Below are 19000 nucleotides of genomic sequence, written 5' to 3'. Positions count from 1 at the left end.
AGGCAGACACTTACCCTGGGGGGTGGGAAGGAGGAAGTCGGGGAGGTTAATGTGAATGGGGGTGGGATTTTCGGGAAAGAAGGGAATGTGCACGTTCACCTGGACATCCCCGAAAGGAAAGGGTTGTGGCTGGTAGGTCAAGGTGGAGTGGAAGGTGGTGCTGGGATGTCAGCAGTGATGGGGGAAAGGAAATGGGTGACTGGGGGAGGCAAAAGGATGGGGAGCACAAGAAAAACTGTAGCAATACCATGCTGGCTAAATCAAAAGTGAAACGAGAGTCGTGTTGGGCAGGAACAGGTGTTACATGGGAGTGTGAGCAGTGGGTGGGCAGAGATGCAGGTCAGTTCAGATGGACAACTGAAAGAGAACTCTAGCAGGCAGCATTGAAAATGCTCAGGATATTGAGATGAGTGATGCGGGAAGGATCCATGTGCGTGGGAGAGTGCTTGCATGAGGCTCCGAAAGGCCCTGCACTCCACACATACTGCAGTGGGAGGACTCACGAAGCCTATAAATGAAGCTGAAAGACACCATTACACATTATTCAATAAAAGTAAATTCACTTTCACATTGTATAGTGACAAAATGTGTTCACCCATGCAACCAACTGTGATCAGAATCTCTTAACTTTTGAACAGCTTAGACTTCTACGTGCTGCCCTGACATCTGAAGCAGGGGGGTAGACAGCCTGTGCAATGGTTGGCTCTGCTGCCTCTGATGACTTTGGCATAGGTCCTCTGGAGACCCAAGGCCTTGAGGGCCCCGGTTTTCTTTGGTTGTCCTCCAGCTCTCCTGTGGGCCAACTGTAGGAACTCACCCATGTCTCCCGTAATGGAATGCAGGTCTGCACACATCTCCACGTTCTGCTGGACTGCCTAAGGCCAAGTCATTTCCTCATTTTGCTGCACTGTGGTTTTGCGCTTTTCTCTTCAGCTGCTTGTAGGAGCCTCCCATTTACCCTTTCAATGAGCAATATGACTAGGGAAAAGAATATGAGGTGGTTTCCTGTTGTCTTTCTTATGTGCACTTAAAGGAAGCACTAATCCTCTTCCCAAAGGATCCTCCACCTGCAAGCATCCATTAAGCTCTTCTACCATCACCAAAAAAGATTCACTGGTTTTGAAAAGATTCACAAAAAAGATTCACTGTTGGTCATGCCTCATAGCCCTGTGCATGAAACCTTTACCTGGATCTGGGGTGACTTGCAAAAGTGTAAGGATGACCATCCCCTGAGGTCTCAAATGACCATGTTACCCTGTATTACTGTCCAAGATGAATTCCTATCCCAAATTCTCTACACTTCAGAGTAGGATTGATTCACTGACTTCCTTGTCTATTGATGTACCAAAAACAAATCCATGGCTTTTTGTGAAGGCTTTCTTGGGCTTTAATCATGAACACATCTATTCTAAATTATTCCTGTATTGCTTTGTAACACCTGCTATACTGCATATAATATTTTGATGAAACAAATGGTATTTTTGTTAATCAAGACTCTCGACACAATCGCAGCAGGAAGATTTCTTTTTTACACAATATGCAATGAAATTGTAAATGAATTTTTTAATAAATATTTCCATAAATTATGCTACACATAACACACATAATATTCTAAACTGATAACAGATCAATGATCATAGAATTTAACAATATTTGACTTTAACAAAAAATATATACAAATCTTAAATGAAAGTATATTTGCAGAGCTGCCATCCATTAAGTATTATATTAACCTTGCTTTATAGTTTTGTTCAATTAGAAATCATGTTCTACAGCTCCTATTGCAATATAGTTAGCTTAACAGTCTGATTTTCTGATTAGTGTAAATTTCATTTAGGAATTTGAAATAAAGAAAGAACATTTATGATCTGATTGATGATGATTCATATAGTTCTAGAAATGTCAGCATCCCCAGTATCCCACCCAAGTGCCTAACTTGCAGGCCTAATTTTAACCTGGGCTGGGAAATGGAGAGGTAGGCTTCCAAACTTTTATAAAGCACTAGCTAGGCCACAACTAGAGCATTGCACCCAGTTCCGATCAGTACAATTTAGGAAGGATGTGAAGGTCCTTGAGAGTGTGCAGAGAAGATTTACCAGAATGGTTCCAGAAATAAGGGAATTTAGCTACGAGGTGAGGTTGGAGAAGCTGGGGTTATTCTCCCTGGAGCAAAAGAGGTTGAGGGGAAATCTGATCGAAAACAAGATAGTTCTGATGAAAGGTCATCTTGACCTGAAACATTACGAATCTGCCATTTAACTTTCTGCTATCATGTTTTCTCAAATTGATGGGATTAAAGGCCGATAAATCCCCAGGGCCTGATAATCTACATCCCAGAGTACTTAAGGAAGTGGCCCTAGAAATAGTGGATGCATTGGTGATCATCTTCCGAGATTCTATAGACTCTGGAACAGTTCCTACAGATTGGAGGGTAGCTAATATAAGCCCACTATATAAAAAGGGAGACAGAGAGAAAACAGAGAATTACAGACCTGTTAAGCCTGACGTTGGTAGTGAGGAAAATTCTAGAGTCCATTATAAAAGATTTAATAGCTGAGCACATGGAAAACAGTGGCAGAATCGGACAGAGTCAGCATGGATTTATGAAAGGGAAATCATGCTTGACATATCTATTGGAATTTTTCGAGGATGTAACTAGCAGAGTTGTTGAGGGGGAGCCTTTGGATGTGGTTTATTTGGACTTTCAGAAGGCTTTCGACAAAGTCCCACATAAGAGATTACCGTGTAAAATTAATGTGCATGGGATTGGGGTTTGTGTATTGAGATGGATAGAAATCTGGTTGGCAGACAGGAATCAAAGAGTAGGAATAAATAGGTCTTTTTCCGAATGGCAGGCAGTGACTAGTGGGGTACCGCAGGGATCGGTGCTGGGACCCCAGCTATTCACAATATATATTAATGATTTAGATGAGGGATTTAAATGTAATAACTCCAAATTTGAAGATGACACAAAGCTGGGTGGGTGGGTGAGCTGTGAGGAGGATGCAGAGATGCTTCAGTGTGATTTAGGCAAGCTGAGTGAGTGGGCAAATGCATGGCAGATACAGCATAATGTAGATAAATGTAAGGTTATCCATTTTGGTAGCAAAAACAGGAAGGCAGATTATTATCTGAATGGCTATAAATTGAGAGAGGGGAATGTGCAATGAGACTTGGGTGTCCTCGTACACCAGTCGCTGAATGTAAGCATGCAGGTGCAGCAGGCGGTAAAGAAGGCAAATGGTATGTTGGCCTTCATAGCCAGAGGATTCGAGTACAGAAACAGGGATGTCTTGCTGCAATTGTACAGGGCCTTGGTGAGACCACACCTGGAATATTGTGTGCAGTTTTGGTCTCCTTATCTGAGGAAGGATGTACTTGCTATAGAGGGAGTGCATGAAGGTTTACCAGACTGATTCCTGGGATGGCGGGACTGTCATATGAGGAGAGATTGAGTCGATTAGGATTATATTCGCTGGAGTTCAGAAGAATGAGGGGGGGTTCTCATAGAAACTTTTAAAATTCTAACAGGACTAGACAGAGTAGATGCAAGAAGGATGTTCCCAATGGTGGGAGAGTCCAGAACCAGGGGTCACAGTCTGAGGATATGGGGTAGACCATTTAGGACTGAGATGAGGAGAAATTTCTTCACCCAGAGAGTGGTGAGCCTGTGGAATTCGTTACCACAGAAAGTAGTTGAGACCAAAACATTGTATGTTTTCAAAGAGTTAGGTATAGCTCTTGAGGTGAAAGGGATCAAAGGATATGGGGAGAAAGTGGGAGCAGGGTATTGAGTTGGATGATCAGCCATGATCATAATGAATGATGGAGCAGGCTCGAAGGGCCGAATGGCCTGCTCCTGCTCCTAGTTTCTATGTTTTTATCTCTGTATTTATAATCAAATTACCTATGCAAACTCAATACAATGGTCATTGATTTTCCCAATTCCCTCAAAATGCTTTCTGAAAATTTTTCATTAACACTTTTTCTCAATAACTGAAATTTGTAATGTCCAAACTTCCATTTTCACACAACATGATTACATTTGGTCATTGAAATGTGTTTTGTGTTTTTAATGCCTTCATTATAATGTAATTGATGGCCTCAGCCAGACCCAAAAGTTCTAGATTTGGTCTAGGAATTAATGGTCTAGGAGTTAATATTTTTTACCCAGAACTATGATGGCCTGTGCAGTCTGAACATGCGCAGTGTACCTAATTTCCAAATCTGCACCATTACTAATATGCCAGCTATACTGAGGAATATATTTTATTTCAGTTTGTAGAAGCTACTTCTCAAATTCCTTGGACCTAGTCTTGCTTTACCCAGTACTATGTCCAAAAGCAGTAAGGCTTGGGCTGACAAGTGGCAAGTAACATTCGTGCCACACAAGTGCCAGGCAATGACCATCTCCAACAGGAGAGAATCCAACCATCACCCCTTCATGTTCAATGGCATTACCATCACTAAATCTCCCACTATCAACATCCTGGGGGGTACCATTGACCAGGAACTGAACTGAACTAGCCATATAAATACTGTGGCTATAAGAATGGGTCAGAGGCTAGGAATCGTGCGACAAGTAACTCACCTCCTGACTCCCCAAAGCCTGTCCACCATCTACAAGGCACAAGTCAGGAGTGTGATGGAATACTCCCCACTTGCCTGGATGACTGCAGCTCCCACAACACGCAAGAAGCTTGACATCATCCAGGACAAAGCAGCCCACTTGATTGGCACCCCATCCACAAACATTCACTCCTTCCATCACCAACGCACAGTAGCAGCAGTGTGCACCATCTACAAGATGCACTGCAGGAATTCATCAAGGCTCCTTAGACAGCAACTTCCAAACCCACGACCACTACCATCTAGAAGGCCAAGGATAGCAGATAGACGGGAACCTGGAAGTTCCCCTCCAAGTCACTCACCATCCTGACTTGGAATTATATCACTGTTCCTTCGCTGTCGCTGGTCAAAATCCTGGAACTCCCTTCCTTACAGTACTGTGGGTGTACCTACACCACATGGACTGCAGCAGTTCAAGAAGGCAGCTCACCACCACCTTCTCAAGGGCAACTCGGGATGGGCAATAAATGCTGGCCCAGCCAGCGAAGCCCACATCTCATGAATTAATAAAAAAAATCCTACACCTAAGATGTGGTAAGAAGGGAAATAGCTCATGAAACCCTGAAGGGATCGGGGACATGATTGGAGCGAGAAGGTGAGAAAACATAAGTGATTGAGGCTAGTGAGGACCACATTTTCCATGCAGATCTCACCAAAGATATAGTAGTTAATGGTTTTTACTGCATATTCAGTGAAGTTACAGGGATGAAGTGAAAACAGTTCTGAGGAATTTTCTAGCCAATGTTATTCAAAAGCAAAATTCTATCTAAGAGATGTCAATGACAGAATGTATATATTCCCTTTACTGTACGTGATTAGTAAATTTCTTATGTAAGAGGAATGTCTTTTCTTACCCTCGGAGTATGGATCCCAATTAAATAATTTCAGCAGCAAGTTTCCGTGCGTTTAAAACAAAAGCTGTTTATTCTCACTTACATTCTCTGAATTAGAGGCAATATCTCGCACACTCATTCTCACACAAACAAAGATTAGATACAGATAAAGTAATGAATTATAGTCACCTCTGTCTCTGATTTATGAACGTGGTCTCTCATGAGTAGTCTTTTGAATGGTTTCAGTGAGTAAAAATTAGTGAGGATCTTAGACATAACGGGTAGAATTTTTGAGCCCGCTGGCAGCAGGCATGATAGGTGGCATGCGTGGAAAATATGGCGGGATCCACTTCACGACAGTGTGAAGGGAGGTCGCGATCTTCTGCTCAGCCCGCCAATAGCGGGCCGCGTTTCGCGCCATTGGTCGGCAGGAAGCTAATTGTTACATGTTAGCATATAATTAAAAGGCCATCCCACCAGGCTCTTAGAACCCCGCTGCATCGTCAGTCCACATTGGTGGGAGAAACTGATGCCTGGCCTCGCAGGCGACTGCTGTGGGGGAGGGGGGTCAAGTGCTGCCCTGGTGCTGCATCCCGCGCACAGGTGGGAAGCAGGGTAAGTGAGGGAAGACTGCATTAGGAACACCTGTATAAACTGACCATGCCTCCGCAACTGAGACAGATTAGGCACAACTACAGTGATGTGATTGGGGTCAGGTTCCTAGCCTGCCTGCCCATGCAAGCAATGCAGAGGCACCAAAGGGCCCCCAAGGGCTTTATACCTTACCCTGCCCCCCCACCCCTCTGGCACAGACTTCGAGTCCGCCACCACTTTATTGGACTGCGAAGCAGTTGGACTGCACACATTGTACAATCTCCTCGCCAACGCTGGCCATGTAGCAGTCACTGCTGGAGGTGCTCACAGTCCCTTGCAATCTCAGCATCCTGGTTTGGGCCAGTGTCCCCCATGTCACAGGTTGACAGGACAGCCATGCAGCGCACTCATCTCTGGCCATCCGAGGGGTGATCAACACTCTCCGGGAAGTATTAAGGGGCAGTCACACAGGGCCAGGAAAGGTGCTAAGTACAGCCATGATAACCATATCTCTCTCTCTTTCATGCTGCAGGAGGACCACATCAGGATCATGGATCCTGGTGACCTAGCTGTATGCCTGATGGCCTACAGAGACCATAGAAGACAGAGGAGGGAGTGACTGAGGCACCTGGCTGAGCAAAGGCAGGAGCAGCAACCTCATGAAGAAGGAGAAGCAGGGGCTCCCACATACACTGCCCAGGAGCGACAGTGAGCCGTGGCTGGTCGGCGCCTAGCATGGCACACAACTTTGTGCATTTCACCCGGGACCGGGACAGCCAGGATGCAAGAGCCATTGGATTCGCCCTGATCTCGGGATTCCCACAGGTACAGGGCGCGATTGACTGCACTGATGTGGTGCTCAGGTCTCCATCGCTACACTCAGTGGACTTCATCAACCACAAGGGCTTCCACTCACTGAACGTGCAGCTGGTCCAGTGGAGCTCTGCAATACAGTCCGCAGAGGGTGTTACACATCACGTTGTCTGCTATGCCCTTTACAAACTGACACTGCAATGGGGTGAGGAGCTGGCTGAGGAGGAGATGGAGGAACTACATGATTCCTCCAATGAGGAGGACGCTGACGGGGATGAGGGTGAGGGGGTCCTTGGAGGTGATGATGACGGGGATGAGACTCTCGCACTGGCTAGACAAGGCAAGTGCACTCGGGAGGCCCTCATAGCTGCTAGATTTGTGGAAGATGATGACGACATGCATTGAGGTGTCCCCATAGATCCTCACATTGTGAACGTTTGACTCCAGATTGGCTTATGGCAACACCAACACCCTCTGTGAGAATGCTCCTGTCATGGAGATGCAGTGGAGGCCCTAATATTTGCTCAATCACAGGAGGATGATGACAACATGCAGTGAGGACACTCCATAAATCTTCACATGACCTCTGAGAATGTCTGATTCCTGTCTGGCTGAGGGCAGCTCGCTTACGCTCCATGATCAAGGCCATCTCAGAGATGGAGCCATGAAACTTCAGACACATCTGATGCTGTGTCTGCCTTCAGCACCTCAGCCCTTCAGGAGCTGGTGCACAGCACCACTGGTCACAGACGCTGGTGTGAAGGGGGCCAGCCCCACCTTAGAGGTGCTGAGAGCACACAGAAAGAATGGGAGAACTCTGTGGCACCTGCCCACTACATTCTGGCAACAATGACCAGCACTGCTGAGGTGCAGGCTTCAGTAATGTTTCCAGGGAGTCTGAGGCTGGACCATCACTGTGGCCTGAAAGTCACACAGAGCACAGGGGAGAGGCCCTGGGCTGAGACACCTGCCTTTATCTTGTGCAGAAAGGTTTCACACCTGAGTGACAAGAGCACTGCTCATCAGAACAAGGAGCCATAGGCAGGGAGACATTCTTGGAAGTTTATTGACAATAGTGAACATTATGTATAAGTGATTGACACCTGTGCCCAGGCTGTGCAACTAATTCTTCTTAACTGTCCTAATGCTGCCACTACATCTTGGTGCTCCCAGACATCCACAGCAGAGGTGGAGGCAGCCTGCTGACTGTGACGGCCTGTCTGTGATGACTTTGGCAGAGGGCCGAGACTTGGAGGGCCCCGTCCTGCTTTTGGGGTCCTGCTGTGTGGCAGTGGCACCCTCCTCAGCCTGTGAAGCTGGATCTGCGGAGGTCACAGGAAGAGAGGGGACAGGTGGGCCGGACACTCACGAAGTCACCTGGGTGGATGGCCCCGGAGTGAGCACCTGCTGATCCTCCTCTCTATATGTGCCGAGGGCACCTGGCTGACTCTGTGAGCGGAAGGGGTAGCTGGAGTGAGACTGAGCTGTCCTCTCTCCAGTCTCCTGGGCTCCATTACAAGTTGAGATACGGTTCATTCATTGTTCAAGTTTCTCTTTACTATCAACTCTGACCTTGCAAGACAAACACAGGCTACCTTTGAAGTGCAATTATCTCCAAGAGAGAAAGGTAGCAATAAGAGAAATGATAATCAGAGTGTGGTGGCAAGAAGGGACAGAGACTACAAACTTAAGAATGTGCCAGCAAATAAGACGAGAGGTTGCAAAAATAATAAAAAGACAAAATTAAAGGCACTCTATCTGAATGCACATGGCATTTGTAACAAGGTAGATGAATTACTGGCACAAATAAAAGTAAACAGGTACGATTTAATTGCCATAATGGAGGCATGACTTCAGGTGACTAAGGCTGGGGGCTGAATGTTCAAAGGTGTTCGACATTTAGGAAGGATAGGCAAAAAAGGAGGTGGAGTAGTGCAGTTAATAAAGGATGAGACCAGTACTTTAGTGAGAGAGGATCTTAGATTGGAAAATCAAGATGTCAGGCGGAATTTTCCGTCCCCGCTGGCGTTGGCATCATGATGGGCATGAGTGGACAATATGGCGGCGAGGCCAAAAACCGGTTTCGTGCTGTTGTGAAAAATTTGTGATTGTCCACTCCGCCCGTCAATGGTGGGCTGTGTTTCCTGCTGCCCCATATCGGGTATGCATTTTAATACATCTACATATAATTATCATCCCTCCACGCTGGAACATCCAGGCATGCTGATGGGTTTCACAACAGCATTTAAAAAGCGTGCAAAACAAAAACAGAATTACCTGGAAAAACTCAGCAGGTCTGGCAGCATCGGTGGAGAAGAAATCAGTTAACGTTTCGAGTCTTCATGACCCTTCGGCAGAACTGCTTTTAGCTTTTTGTTTTAAAAAGCGTGCACCTGGCAAGCTGAACTTCAAGGGGATTTCAGAGGTCAGTGCGCAGCACTCGTGAGGATCACCCGTTCAACTTCAAAGAAGTGCCGCACATTCAGGTGAGGGGACAGACAAATCACTGGCTGACAGTGCAGTGGCGGGGCAAGGGAAGCACTGCAAATGGGGCGAGATGTTGGGGGCAAGGGCAGCATTGCGGTTGGGGCAAGTTTGGGAGGCCAGGCAGCACAGTCTCATGCTAGTACACAAGCACATGCGGTGGGGATGGGCGAGGGAAGTGGACAGGCATTAGGGAAACCTTGTATAAAGTGACCATTCCTCTGCAGCTGAAACAGTTCAGGCGCAGCCACATTGACATGCTTGGAGTCGGGTCTCTAGCTTATCGGCCCACTCAAGCAACGCAGAGGCATGAAAGTGCCACCAAGTGCTCCAGAGCTTTTCACCCCTCGGGCACAGACTACAAACTAATGAGCGTTTTAGTGGACTGCAGAACAATTGGACAACTGGGTAAATTGTTCAATCTCCTGTGAAAACTGGCGATGGACCAGTAACTGGTGGAGGTGCTCACAGCCCCTTCCAATGTCTTCATTCAGGTTCGGACCAGTCTCCCCCATGGTTCAAGCTAACAGTGCAGCCTTGCAGCACGGGTTAGGAGAATGCCTGCACCTGAGCTGAGAGCACAGCCTGCAGTCCAATGGGCAAAGCTACCACCAATCGGGGCAGACGTGGGTGGGGTTTTGGGCAGCCATGCAGCGCACTAAACTCTGGCCATCCAAGTGGTGGCCAGCACTCTCTGAGGTGCGTTAAAGGGCCTTCAAACTTAACCAAGAGAGGTTCTTAGATACCCAAGCTAACCCACGCATCTATCTCTTTCATCCTGCAGGAGGAGTACGTCAGGAGCATGGAGACTAGTGACCTAGCTGCATGCCTCATGGCTTACTGACAGCGGAGAAGGAGAAGACAGTGAAGGAGGCACCTGGCTGGACAGAGGGAGGAGCAGCACCCTCAAGAAGTAGGGGCGGCTGGGGTTCCCACACACGCTGCTGAAGAGCCACAGCGAGCCATCACTTTACGGCGCCCAGCTAGACCCAAGATCTGCAGACGGTGCCTGCCATTCCTGTAGGTGACTGAGAACCAGTGTTGCCAAAGATTGTGCATGTCCAGGAAATGGGCCGGTCACATCTGCCAGCTGCTGCAGGATTTGGTGCCACGGGGACATGGGGGGCATCCACTGCCAGTGCCTGTAAAAGTGACTGTGGTGCTCAATCTTTTCACTAGTGGCTCTTTTCAGGGCTCCACAGATGACCTCTGTGGGATATCACAAGCCCCAACACTCAAATGCATCCATGAGGTCACGGATGCCATATTCGTGAAGGCACAGACCTTTGATAATTTTGCCTGGGATCAGGAAAGCCAGGATGCAAGAGTGCTGGGACTTGCCCAGCTCTCAGGTTTCCCACAGGTGCAGGGTGCCTCAGTCACATGGCGTTCAGATCTCCATGGCAACAAGCGCTTGACTACATCAACCACAAGGGCTTCCACTCGCTGAATGTTCAGCTGATGTGCGCATGGTTTCCATGCTGTGTCCATGACTCCTACATCCTTAGCAGGTCTTAGATCCCTGACGTCTTCCAGGATCCAGAGAGACTGCAGGATTGGCTCCTCAGGGACAAGGACTACCCGCAGAGGGTGTGGCTGATGACGCCTGTGCGGTGGCCTCAGACTGCAGCAGAGAGAAAGTACAATGAAGCTTATGCTGCAACTTGCACTTTGGTGGAGCAAACCTTTGGGATGATGGAAATGAGGTTCCGGTGCCTGGACAGGTCTGGTGGAGCCCTGCAATACAGAGGGTGTCATACATTGTCGTTGGATGCTGCGCCCTTCACAACCTGGTGCTGCAACGGGGAGGGGAGCTGGCTGAGCAGGAGATGGAGGAGCTGCATGTCTCCTCCGATGAGGAGGACATCGATGAAGTTGAGGGTGAGAAGGCCCTCAAAGGCGATGCTGACAGCAATGGGGCCATCAGACTGGCCAGCTGAAGCAGGCACACTCAGAAGGCCCTCATAGCTGCTAAATTGGTGGAGGATGGCAACGACGTGCAGTGAGCACTCTGCATAGATCCTCACATAGCTTATGTGAATGTCTGACTCCTGTCTGGCTGATGGCACTTCACTTGTGCTCTGTGAACTGGGTCATATCATGGAGATGCAGTGGGGAAACTTCAACTTCTTTTGATCCTATGGCATCCTTTGTGGGCTGAACCCTTCAGGACCACACTGTCACCGGACGCAGATGTTCAAAGGTGCTGAGAGCACACAGAGAGAATGACGAAACTCTGTGACGCCAGCCCAGGACATTCTGGCAGCAATGATAAGCCCCATCAAGGTCCAGGCATCAGTAATGTGTTCATTGACTGTGAAGGTGCTCCATCAGTGTGCTCGGGAGGTTGCACCAAGCATAGAGAAGAGGCCCTGGACTGAGACACTTGCCTTTATCCTGTGCAGAAACCAAGGTTTCACACCTGAATGACAGGAACACTGCTCATCAGAACAAGGAGCCGTGGGTAGGGAGACATTCTGGAGAGTTTATTTACAATAGTGAACATTATGTACAAGTGATTAACACCCATGCCTAGGCTGTGCAAAGGTGTCAGCTGTGGCTCAGTTCATAGCACCCTCGCCTTTGAATCAGAGGGTTGTGGGTTCATGTCCCACTCCCGGAAACCAAGAACTGTGAATGTACTCGAAAGAGTTACATCTTCTTAACCTTCCTAACACTGCCGCTACATCTTGGCGCTCCCCCGACATCCACAGTGGAGGTGGAGGCAGCCCACTGGCTGCTACACCTTGTCTGTGATGACGTTGACGGGTGTCCCCTGGAGGGCCACGACTTTGAGGCCCCCCGGCCTGCTTTTGGTGTCCTGCTGTGTGGCAGTGGCACCCTCCTCGGCCTGTGGAGCTGGAACTGCTGGCATCACAGGAAGAGTGAATTCGGATGGGCCAGACACTCCCGGAGTCACCTGGGTGGATGGCCCCAGGGTGTGCACCTGCTGATCCTCCTCTCTATATGTGCCCGAGGGCTCCTGGCTGACTCATTGAGGAAAAGGGGGGGCTGGAGTGAGATCAAGCTGCCCCACACCCTTCTCACGTTGACACTGTTGGGGGTCAACTATGCCATCAGTGAAAGAGCTCAGCCCACACAGCAGTACAGGAGGTCTCTATGGCTGCTGTCATCCTACCAGTGTTGACCTCGGTGCATTGGCATGCCAGCGCTATCGCCTCAGACTGAAGGTTAATGGACTCATCCATCATGCATTTCAATCTGAGGCGTGATGTTCCTAAGCTTCCCTGTGCAGCTCCAGCAACTGAGGTATGACCGAGTCCAGGGGCTCATAATCTGACTCGGACTCAGCAGATTTCCTGGCCTCCAGCAGTCCTCCGAATGCTGGACACCTGGGAAGTCCCTGTCGCTGCCTGCTGTTGATCAGACAGTGCGATCTGCTCACCAGATTGTGACCCCGAGGCTACTCTAGAGCTAGATCTCGCCCAGGTGTGTGTCTCTGCGCTGGTGGAGGGTGTGGGTGAGCGCTGTGACAGGACTTCAATGAGGGTGTTATCAGATTCTTCTTCCGAGGTATCCTCAGGACTTGAGTCAAGGACCTGGCTTGTGGTCCCCCTTGGCTGCTTCCCAGATGTGCCTGCGGAAGCAAGGAGAGACAATTAGTGCATGTCAGTGGTCTGTGAAACAGGACACATCACTCACAGCATGGTTGTCTGTTGGATGTTGCACTGCTGGATCCTCACTTAGTTGTGCACTGCCGACCTCACCCTGTCCACAGGAATGGTCCAGATCCTGACCAGCCATCTGGATGGCCCTGTTTTCAAAGTCTGTGAGGACCTTGTTGTCATGCATTCCTCCAATGGTCTGTGATCTCTGCCTTTTGTTGTGTGCCAGCTTGTCCTGCATGAATATAGAAGGACAGAGTGGAAGCAGGATGCCAGCCAGGCCAGATAACAAGGATGCCTGGCATGTGTGGGTGGTGAGTGATGCCATGGACAGGATGAGGACAATGAAGGTGTGTGTGAGAGAGTGAATGGTGATGTCCCTTGAGCTGGCAGTGAGTGAGATCCCTGTGGATGTGTGATGGGTTTGTGAGTGTGTCAGTTGAGAGTGATGAGAAGAGTGACTTATCCTGGCGGAACAGAGGAGATCATTCATCCTCTTCCTGTACTGAATGGCTGTCCTCTTTTGCAGGGCGTTGGCGTTGATTACCACTGCCACCGCCTCCCATGCTGGATTCATGACCTTGCTTGCTGGTCTTCACCTAGAACGGGGGTAGAGGACTTCGCTGCGGGCCTCCACTGTGTCTTGTAGGCAATCGAGGGAGGTGTCGCTAAATCTGGGGTCAGGAGTTTCCTCCCTTTGGCAACCTTCAGTTCCCAGCAGCTTCCTATCCCTTGAAGAATTCTCGCTCTGTGCAGGGACGCCCTTTAAATATGGTGCCCGGTTTACTGAAGGCCTGAAGTGATGCTGGGATGGGCAAATCAGAGGCCGCCCTGCCAGCGACCCGGCGTGTTTCCCAGGAGGGAATTATTAATGAGGTGGGACATGCCAGGATTGGGACGATACAGCGTGAAAAGCCGTCATTGAGGCCAGTGGGTAAAACGTCCTTATTCCCACACGCTACCGCACTTAATGCAAATCTGGGACAATTTGACCAATAGGGTTGAATTTCCCCCATCAGGGGGGTTGTGCGGGGGCAGGCGGGAGCGAGCACGAACCTGATCGGTACCCCCGATTGGGTCCATGCCGCCATTTTGCGTGGGTGGGCCAATTAAGGCCCGCCCAGCATGACACTTGCCCGGAAGCGCTGAGCTCTCCCTGTGCGGGCAGGGGGGGGATTCCCTGAGTCGGGGCCTGCATGCGCACGAAAGTGCGCAGAAATCTCCCTGACGTACAGAGGTGCTTCAGGGAGGTCAGTTTAAGACTGTAAAATTTAAATAAAAGAAAAAGAAAACTTTTAAAACATGTCCCCTCATGTGACAGTGTCACATGAGCTGGGACATGTCAATGAATTTTTTTTATTAACTGTTATTGAATTTTAAAACACTTCATGAAACCTCATCCCGTCTGTGGATGAGGTTCCAGGAAAAATGCAAAGGCCGCCTGGGCACTTCGCCTGGCCGCCAACCTTAAGGTTGGACGGGCAGCTCATTTAACTGATTTAATTAGTTTTTAATAGGCCTTAATAGGCCTTTGACAGTTCGGTGGGCACATAGCCGAATTGGCTGCGTGCCCGCTGAACTGAAAATCTCATATACACGCAGTGACATCAGGACGCCACCCGACGTCAGCGTGCAACATTTTACGTGTCGGCGAGCAGATCCCTCCACCGCTCGCCAACCGGAAAATTCTTCCCCTAAAATCAGTTTAGGTGGAGCTAATAAACAGGAACGGGCAGAAAACATTGGTGCAAGCTGGTTGTAGGCCATCAAACAGTAGTGGTAATGTAGAGCATGGCATTAATCAGGACATTGGAAGTGCCTGTAACAAGTTTAGTACAGTAATCGTGCGGGACTTCAATCTACATGTAGACTGGGTAAACGTAATTAGCCCTAATGTTGCGGAGGACAAATTCCCAGAATGTATACGAGATGGTTTTCTAGAAAAGTATGTTAAGGAACTAACTAGAAACAGGCTATTTTAGATCTAGTATTGTGCAATGAGAAATGGCTAATTAATAATCTCGCTGTAAAGGAGCCTGTAGGGAAGAGTGACCATATGATGGAATTTTATATTATGTTTAAAAATGATGTAATTCAGCCTGAAACTTGGGTCTGAAACCTAATCAAATGTATGAGGGACAAATTGGTTGAGATAGGTTGGGAAACTACATTAAAAAGTTTGATGGTAGACAGGCAATAACTAGCATTTAAAGAACGAATATGTACTTTACCACATATTTACATTCCTTTGAGGCATAAAAACCCAACAGGAAAGGTGATCAAACAAAGGCTAACAAGAGGAGTTAAAAATTGTGTTGGATCAAAGTAAGAGGCTTATAAAGCTGCCAGAAATTTAGCAAGCCTGAGGATTGGGAACATTTTAGAATTCAGTAAAGGAGGATCATGAAACTGCTAAAGAAAGAGAAAATAGAATGTGGAAGTAAACTAGCGAGAAACATAAAAACGATTTGTAAAAACTTCTATAGGTATGTAAAAAGGAAAAGATTAGCAAAGACAAATGTGGGCCAGAGAGTGGAGAATTTAAAGTGGGGGAATAATGAAATGACAGAGAAACTAAACAAATACTTATTGTCTATCTTCACAGAGGAAAATATAAAAAAACCTCCTAGGAACATTAGAGAACCAAGGGACTAGGGAGAATCAGGAACTGAAAGAAATTAGTATTTGTAAAAATGTAGTACTGGAGAAATTAATGGAACTGAAAGTTGATAAATCCCCGGGACCCGATGATATACATCCCAGAGTGTTGTAAGAGGTGGCTGTAGAGATAATAAATGCGTTGTTGGTCATTTTCTGAAATTCTACAGATTCTGGAATGGTTCCTGCACATTGAAATGCAACTCCAACATTTAGGAAAGGAGCAAGAGGCAAAATGGTGAACTACAGACCTGTTAGCCTGAAATAAGTAGTAGGGAAAATGTTAGAATCTATTATAAAGGGTGTGATAACTGGATACTTAGAAAATAATGATCAGATTGGGCAGAGTCAGCATGGATTTATGAAAGGGAAACCATGTTTGGCAAACCTGTTGGAGGTTTTTGAGGATGAAACTAGCAGAATAGGTAAGGGTGAACCAGTGGATGTGGCATACTTGGATTTTCAGAAGGCTTATGATGACATCCCACACAGGAGTTCAGGAAGCAAAATTAGAGCACATGGGACTTGGGCAATATACTAACATGGACTGAGAATTGATTAATGGACAGAAAACAGAGAGTAGGAATAAATCTAGCACAAAGGAAGATGGTTGTGTTTGTTGGAGGTCAATCATCTCAGTTCCAGGACATCACTGCAGGAGTTCCTCAGGGTTGTGTCCTGGGCCCAACCATCTTCAGCTGCTTCGTCAACGACCTTCCTTCCAACATAAGGTCAGAAGTGGGGATGTTCGCTGATGATTGCACAACGCTCAGCACCATTCGCAACTCCTCAGATACTGAAGCAGTCCATTTCCAAATACAGCAAGACCTGGACAACATCCAGGCTTGGGCTGACAAGTGGCAAGTAACACTCGCATCACACAAGTGCCAGGCAATGACCATCTCCAATAAGAAAGAATCTAACCATCGCCCTTGACATTCAATGGCATTACCATTGCTGAATCCCCCACAAACAGCACCCTGCAGTTTACTATTGACCAGACACTGAACTGAACTAGCCATATAAATACAATGGCTACAGGAGCAGGCCAGAGGCTAGGAATCATGCGGTGAGTAACTACCTCCTGACTCCCCAAAGCCTGTCCACCATCTACAAAGCACAAGCTAGGAGTGTGATGGAATAATCACCACTTGCCTGGATGAGTGCAGCTCCAACAACACTCAAGAAGCTTGACATCATCCAGGACAAAACAGCCCATTTGATTGGCACCACATCCACAAACATTCACTCCACCATCAACGCACAGTGGCGGCAGCGTGCACAATCTACAAGATGCGCCACAGGAACTCACCAAGGCTCCTTAGACAGCACCTTCCAATACCATGAAGAAGGACGAGGGCAGCAGATCCATGGGAACACCACCACCTGGAAGTTCCCTTCCAAGTCACTCACCGTCCTGACTTGGAAATATATCACTGTTCCTTCACTGTCCCTAGGTCAAAATCCTGGAACTCCCTCCCTAACAACACTGTGGGTTCACCTACACTGTATGAACTGCAGCAATACTAGAAGGCAGCTCAGCAACACCTTCTCAAGGGCAATTAGGGATGGTAATAAATGCTGGCCTAACCAGCGATGCCTACATCCCATGAATTAATTTTTAAAAAACAGTCATCCTCAGGTTGGCAGGCTGTGACTAATGGAGTACTGCAAGAATCAGTGCTTGAGCCCCAGCTATTCACAATCCACATCAATGATTTAGATGTGGGGACCAAATGTAATATTTCCAATTTTGCTGATGACACAAAACTGAGTGGGAATATGAGCTGTGTGGAGGATGCTAAGAGGCTTCAATGGGATTTAGACAGGCTAAATGAGCAAAGTCATCGCAGATGGAAGTTAATGTGGAAAAATGTGAAGTTATCCACTTTGCTAGGAACAACACAGAATATTTCTTAAATGATGAGAGATTGGGAAGTGTTGGTGTCCAAAGGGAGCTGGATGTCCTTGTTCATAAGTCACTGAAAGCTAACATGCAGGTGCAGCAAACAATTGGAAAAGTAAATGGTATGTTGATGTTTATTGCAAGAGGATTTGAGTACAGGAGAAAGATGTCTTGCTGCAATTGTATAGAACCTTGGTGAGACCACACCTGGAGTATTGTGTACAGTTTTGGTCTCCTTACCTAAGGAAGGATTCTCTTGCCATAGTGACAGTGCAATGAGGGTTCAACAGACTGATCCCTGGGGTGGGGAGATTGTCCTATGAGGAGAGATTGAGGAGATTGGGCCTATATTGTCTAAAGTTTAGAAGAATGAGAGGTGATCTCATTGAAACATAAAAAATTCTTAAAGGTTCAACAGGGAAGATGCAGGAAGGATTTTTCCTCTGGCTGGAGGCGGGGTCAGGAGGTCTAGAACTAGGGCTCAGACTAATAGATTGGCCATTTAGGACTGAGATGATGATCAATTTCTTCACTCAGATGATGGTGAATCTTCAGAATTCTCTACGCCAGAGGGGAATGGAGGCTCATTTATTGAATGTATTCAAGACAGAGATCGATAGATTTCTAGTTATTAAAGATATCAAGGGAAATGGGGATAGTGCTGGAAAATGGCGTGGTGGTAGAAGATCAGCCATGATCTAGTTCAATGGCAGAGCAGGTTCAAAGGACAGAATGGCCTAATGCTCCTACTTCCTATGTTATATGTTTCTAAGCTTGTTTGAATTACATTTACTTCAGGGTTGTTTATCAGTTTCTCAATCAGATTCCCCCATTTATCTACAGTTAAAATTTTAGTTTCTAAAATTAAAAGTTATATTCTAAAACATATGAATTATGAACTAGATTTTGCACCAGTAGAAATGAGGCTTTAAACCAGAAATGTGATTCCAATAAATAAATAAGTTTATAATAAATTATACAAATAGTGTATCCAAATGCCTGATACTTTAGATGGAAGGCACTCATTGAGGTAATTTTTTCCCCCTAACCAACTTACTTAGGACACACAACTCAGCACACTTCCCTGGTCTGTTGACTCATGCCACACCTTGCAGTGACCTTAATATTCACTAGATTTCAAACAATAAATTAAACTTCAGGTGAGAATATGTGTAGGCAGGAAGGAATTGTTTTATTGTGGTGGGCTTTACAAGTGCTGACAGCCAGCAACTCACTCAAATGGCCATTCCTCATGTTTGTAATGAGACATTGAGAATCAGTGATCTATTCTCCATGTGGGACATTGCTGCTCTGCCAAATCCTGTTCCTATTCAGGCATCCATGAACTTTCACCAGGAATCACTGGTTAAATATCAGGAATTTGACTGGTTCTTTCTTAGCCAGGGAGGTAGATTGTAGCACACCTGCCGCTTCCTGACGGAAATGAAGTGGAAATC

The sequence above is a fragment of the Cetorhinus maximus genome, chromosome 2 (assembly GCF_964194155.1).
Source record: "Cetorhinus maximus chromosome 2, sCetMax3.hap1.1, whole genome shotgun sequence".
Classification (NCBI taxonomy): Eukaryota; Metazoa; Chordata; class Chondrichthyes; order Lamniformes; family Cetorhinidae; genus Cetorhinus; species Cetorhinus maximus.
This window is presented reverse-complemented; position numbering follows the sequence as displayed.